This window comes from Lipotes vexillifer, unplaced genomic scaffold (genome assembly GCF_000442215.2).
Source record: "Lipotes vexillifer unplaced genomic scaffold, Lipotes_vexillifer_v1.1 scaffold967, whole genome shotgun sequence".
NCBI classification, from domain to species: Eukaryota; Metazoa; Chordata; class Mammalia; order Artiodactyla; family Lipotidae; genus Lipotes; species Lipotes vexillifer.
The window spans coordinates 1,212,228-1,218,789 of NW_006791018.1; the positions used below are offsets into that span (position 1 = coordinate 1,212,228).

Here is a 6,562-nt window from a genome sequence, read left to right on the forward strand (position 1 = left end):
GCTTCTTTTGGTGATTTCTACTCAATATTTAAACCCACACTTTAGAATTATACAAAACCTCTGTTAAATTAGAGAATGGGGTGATATCCAGCCAGGAAAATAGAAACACAGAGGTAGTTTAACAGAATTTAGTATAGGAAACTAGTTTTCAGATATGAAGTTATTGGAAAAGTTAAAGAATAAAGCGGACATTATGTTCTGTATATTTTACCCCTGTGTTCCCCCAAACACACACAGAGTGGAGGGGACAGAGAGTCAAGCCAGAGATTAGCAAAAATAGGAGCTGTATCCTGGTCACCCCACTGCTGGGGGGACAAAGGGAGAAGGTAGTGGGTACAGGACTCCAGGGGCCAGGCAACCTGGTGGGAGCAGTAACCATGGTAAGGCAGACTGGCAGGATCTAGGACCACGGAAGAGACAAGTTGCTGCTGGAAATACGATCCAAATCAGAGAGAGGGAAAAGGGGGGAGAGAAGAAAAGAAGGAGGAGAGAGAGAGAGAGAGAGAGAGAGAGAGAAAGAGAAAGTTTTTTCCATTTTCCCACCAGTGCCTCCCAGGCCAAACATAACAAGAACCTTGTCAAGGGAGCCTGGGAAGTACTATTGCATGGATCAGCCTCCATGCAGGGCAGAGGAAGGATGCTGAATGGATCTTAGAGACAGGCAAATAAATCAGCAAAGGGAGTGTGGGAACATGAGAGAAGGCTAAAATTATGGACTAGTGAAAAGTCTGAATTATAAAGTACTTGAAATTACTTCAGAATGCATATTATATTCGACATTTTGTTTAGGGGGTCTGAGATTGTCCTAAAAAGGCCAATATCTTGGGTTTGAAGTCCAGAGATCCTGGGTGCTGCTTTCTAAAGTATAGAATCTGTGGCATCAAAGACAGCATCATTTAAGTTAGAGCAACTCTTTTTTAGTATCAGAATGAGATTCACCAGGATAAAAAATTTGGAGAATAGAATGAATTTCTTTCCTGAATAACTAATTATACTTCTAAATTATTGCAAATAAATATACACAATATCCAATTCAATTTGAAGAACTGATCAGAAAAGTGATTGCAGTTGAGCTACAAGAAAAATTAGTGGAATGTTGATGCCAGCTCTATGCTAGAATCCCAGAATATCATCTTTGAATCTAGAGCAGTGTCTCTGGATAACCTCTATGGTTACTATCTTTTCACTGCCTCTCCTTGTACTATTCTAGAGGTAGATGTCTTCTTGAGGCAACTCGTGACATTTCCAGACTGTTCTGTGTCAAAGAAAATCATCTGAACAGAAATTAAACTGGTGAAGGCAACTTTTATTCAGGAACTATTGTGATAGGGGATAAGATATTGAGGGCAAAGGGGAGTAGAATATGCCACTCCAAAATATGTCATTTTTGGCATATTGATCGTTTTGAATTAAAGTTACTTGAGAAACAGTTGGTGCAAGAAACACACTCTGACCCTTCTTTGTCCCCCTGAAAAAAGGAAATAAATCTCCTATGTGAAAGGTGCCCTTCCTGTACCAGGAGGGTAAAGGCATCCTCATCACCAGAGAGAGGGAATTAAGGGTTGAGAAGACCATAAACGCAAACTGTTACTTCTTCACTAATTGACTACCCCAAGCCCATACTTTGTTTTTTCGATTCTTCACAGATTTACTGTTTCTTTGTCTAAAAGGTATAAAAAAGTTGTCTGCTTTGGTCCATCTTTGTGTCTCATATTTTTATGGGGCTCTTGTATGTACAAAATTAGAATTGTCTTTCTCCTGTTAATCTGTCTTATGTCAATTTTATTATTAGACCAGCTAACAAACCTAGAAGAGAAGAAGGGAAAAGTTTTCCACCCTACAGGGGTGATGGGTCAGGAATTTGATCAGCTATCAAGGGTGGGGAATTTTCACTAAACAGACCCAGCACTATTTTTGCTAACACCGGACTAAATGGGCGAAGGACAGAGCCCAAATTTGGATCTAGACAAAAAGAAAACACAGAGAAGCCAGACCAAAGTTCAGTCAAGGAGAGAATCCTGTCATCTGCTAGCAAAATTTTCATTGTGTAGAACTGTCTAGGGTCATATAGAGTAAGATTGGTCTTTTTGCTCCATGATGTTCCTTCATACGTTGAAAGATAGAAGTCATGTGCTCCTCACCTTGACTTTTTCCAGGCTAAACATCTCCCAATTCCTCACAAATTCCTTCTGTTAGCATTCCATTGACCATTCTGCTTGGTTTTTTTCCCCTGCCATCCTTATTAGTGTCTTATACTTGATACAAACCTGAAGCTTACTTAATCTGAGGCTTTATCACATTCCAGTGATTTAGAGGCTCAATCCCTGATCTCTCAGGGTAATTTGTAACTCTAGTATCTCAACCAGCCTGGTTGTATATTTGTTAGTCTCCTGTATTACATTATGTGTTTGTGAAAAGCAGGGATTATGTCTTTTTTTTTTTTTTTTTTTGGGGTTTGTTTCTTTATTTTTTTTTTTTTTAATTAGCGGTACACGGGCCTCTCACTGTTGTGGCCTCTCCCGTTGCGGAGCACAGGCTCCGGACGCGCAGGCTCAGCGGCCATGGCTCACGGGCCCAGCCACTCCGCGGCATCTGGGATCCTCCTGGACCGGGGCACGAACCCATGTCCCCTGCCTTGGCAGGCGGACTCTCAACCACTGTGCCACCAGGGAAGCCCCTTGATCGTTTGTTTTATCTTACCTTCCGCAATGCTTAGGATAACGTGTGTATATAGTATAGCAGTATGTAGCATATAGAAGGAACACAAAAAGTAATCTACTGAAGGTCATGATCCCATGCTCTACCCACAACTCTTGGGCCCTTCAACAGCTCTGTGTCTTTTCCTCATGCTGTTCCCCGTTCCCTTGAACAGTCTTTTCCTTTTATCTTTATGGAGAACTCCTTCTCTTTCGAGATTCAGCTTAAATATCAGTTATCCTCCCTAGCTATCTTTGGCTCTCCCTATCCCAGAAGTCTGACTCTCTAAAAGCAGAATAGGGCTCCCCTGGTGGCACAGTGGTTGAGAGTCCGCCTGCCGATGCAGGGGACGCGGGTTTGTGCCCCGGTCCGGGAAGATCCCACATGCTGCAGAGCGGCTGGGCCCGTGAGCCATGGCCGCTGAGCCTGCGCATCTGGAGCCTGTGCTCCGCAATAGGAGAGGCCACAACAGTGAGGCCTGCGTACTGCAAAAAAATAAAAATAAAAAAATAAAATAAAATAAAAGCAGAATACATTTCTCCCTTATTTGTATTCCTACGATATATAATTCATTCTTTGTTATGTAGAAAGAACCTTTGGTGTGAGAGTCAGGCAGATTTGTGTTTGAAACTCAATTATCACTTGTGGTCTTGCATATTTTGTCTTTTTTAGTGCTCAGTGTTTTGTTAAAATATGAAATTTAGGATAATTATTTCACTGATTTCTTGAAGGGTTAAATAAAATAGTAAATGTTCAGAACTTTGCCTAAATCCTGGCATATACTGGGTACTCAGTTTTTATCTATCATAATGGCATTTATATTCATGTATTTTAGTTTTGTGGGCATCTATATACCTGCTATATTTTAATTGAATCTTACTTTTGTATCCCCAGAACAAAGGACTGAAAAGGTCTATTGAATTAAATTGTTTTCTTTTTATTACACAAGTACTTCTGTGATGCTGAACACTGTATATCTGCACTATCCAATATGGTAGCCACTAGTCACATGTGATTATATTTAAATTAGTTAAAATTAAATACAATTAAAATTCAGTTCCTTATTCAAACAATGTCCACAGGTGGCTGGCAGTTACTGTATTGGACAGTGCAGATTTAAGAACATTTTCATCTTTGCAGAAAGTTCTTTTGGACGGTGCTGCTCTAGATTGCAATAGTACTGCTTCTAGCTCAGCATAATATTTCCAGCTAGGTCAGCTATCTCCTCCATCATTCTGGATCCTATATTTGTAGCAATCCAACTATGGTTTAATTTTACTTTTGAGCAGCCAAATCATACAACTAATTTATATAGAATTTACAATGAATTAAATTACCAAGTGCTTTAACTTTTTTCCGTATAGTGCTTTCATAATATTTTGAAAGTATTGACTATACCAAGTGTTGGCAACTTTTTCTGTAAAGGGCCAGATACTAAATACTTTAGGCTTTGCGGGCCATACCATCTCTGATGCAACTACTCAACCCTGCTATTGTAGCATGAAATCAGCCATAGACACTACGTAATAGTATGGGTGTGGCTGTTTTATTTATAAACTAGGTTGTGGGCCACAGGTAGTTTCCAAGGCCTGGTCTATTTTCACAGACTTCACTGCTTCCTGTAGTGACATAGCCAGTCCTCTCTACCCTTTCCCCCTTTTTCTTTTGGATCAAAATAAGTCTACCTATAAACACTTTTTAAATTTTTTTTGCCAGACTGGAGAGAATCCAATCTCAGTTGGTACTAGGGGCTCACCTTCTCAAAGATTTCATCAGAATTCTGAAGGTTTACAGAGACCCCAGAAAATAAAGAGATATTAAGAGGTACTAACATAGTATGCTTACTGTGTACCAAGCATTGTTTACACCCATTACACCAGTTAGCTCTTTTAAACCTCAAAACAACCTGCTTTATTGATGAGGCAAAGAGGTAAACCCAATCTAGACAACCGCACAGTATTAGTCTCTACACAAGCTTGCTTCCAGGCAGTGCTTGTGTCCTTGCTTTGACCTCCAAACTCTTTTTTTTAAAACAGGACAGTAGCTCAAGAACCACTTTTCTAAATATATTTCCCATACAAAATAATTTCAAGATGTAATAATTATTAGTTCCTTGTACAGTAGTCTACTTAAACAAGAATTAACCAAATAGTAAGTATGTGAAAACAGCAACACCACAAAGATTGAGCCATATTACTAGTGTAATCAAACATTAGAACAGTCTTGGAACAGGCAAGCAAAATATTCAGAAGCCTGAATCGTGGCTGCACACCTAACTGATTTCAACCATGACTTGTACACTGTGAGACAGCACAGATACCTTATGCAGATGGTTCAGTAGCAGAATGGCACTTGGTTTGCTCTTAATAGAAACAACATAAATGCAACTGACAATCTAGCAACAGACAACGGCCTTATTCACATGCTGAAAATCTGGTTGTGTCCCTCCAGTCCACACTCCATTCACTGTGCAGTCTGTTGATGAGTAAACACATAGTGCAGGATTCATTCAGTGGGATCTAGGCCTCGTGGTCTAACCAAAATCAATTCTTGGTCAATACTGCAATACCATGGGGCATGGGGGTATGACTGATACGAAGGGCCATCCTGAGGGCAGACTTGTGAAGCTGAGCAGTTCAGACACTGAAAGTTTTTGCCTCTTAGTCTCTATCTTGTCATGTAGATGAACTCCATAGTATGATCCTTCCCCATAATTTCACCATTGCACAGCACATCCAACTCATAAGAACTTGGAAGTTTTAGTTTTAAACTTAGAAATTTTTTAATAGTTCCCATAGTTATATGTGTAGAACACCAAATGAATTTCTTCATTAAACCCTTTACTACATTGTCCCCCGATTGTCCATTATTTTGTAAACAATCTAGACATACAGCAATCTGTGGGTCACTTCTGTGATAGTCTTAATCATCTTGATTTTCATCACCTTCATGTACTTTAGGCTTGTCAACTTTTGAAGTATCATCTTGTCCATTTTCTTGAGGCTTGTTTTTCTTCCAAAATTCAGACTCCCACTCAAGTTCTTATTCTCGGAGTCCATGGGCAAACTTAAATATAATTTCCTCTAATGTGTTATCCAACTTCAACATTTCTAACGGGTTTGTCTCATGAACCTGTTTGCCACACCTTGGACAAATCATTGCTGTCTTCAAAGTGCTGGGCAATACAAGTCTTACAGAAGATGTGGAGGCATTCTGTCACTGTAGCTGGCTTGATCAGATACAGAAATAGCAGGTAAAGATTGAAATGTAAGGATTGATGTAAGGATTGAAATGTTTCACCAGGTGTTTCCTCTGGGTAGCCATTTGTGGTTAGCTAGGACTGGCTCTAGTATTTCAGGCAAACAGGGGTATTAAGTGGATGAAAGTATGATCCCAGGAGCTTGTGTGGAGTTCCCAACTGGATGTCCTGAGGCATGAGAACTAAAATCCAGACTTCTCATGAGATCGCTGGTCATCACTCCTTTTGGTGATTCTGCTTTCCCATATAGTTCTGGAGGCTGGAAGTCTGAAATCAGGAAGGCACCATGGTTGGGTGCTGGCGAGAGCCTTCTTCTGGTTTGCAGGTGGCCGACCACGGTTGTATCCTCACACATGTGAAAAGCAGAGTAGAGGAAGCAAGCTGTCTCATGATTCTTTGGCTGCACTGCAAGACATGTGGGATCTTGGTTCCTTGACCAGGGACCGCTGGACCACCTCCAAACTCTTTTTTTTTTTTTTTTTTTTTGCGGTATGCGGGCCTCTCACTGTTGTGGCCTCTCCCATTGCGGAGCACAGGTTCCGGACGCGCAGGCTTAGCGGCCATGGCTCACGGGCCCAGCCGCTCCGTGGCATGTGGGATCTTCCC

General features: G+C 40.7%; 1 pseudogene; it reads right to left on the bottom strand.

Annotated features, from left to right (window-relative positions):
- Positions 1-5,230: 5,230 nt before the first annotated feature.
- Positions 5,231-6,021, bottom strand: LOC103069313 (polycomb group RING finger protein 5 pseudogene; annotated as a pseudogene).
- Positions 6,022-6,562: the final 541 nt, after the last annotated feature.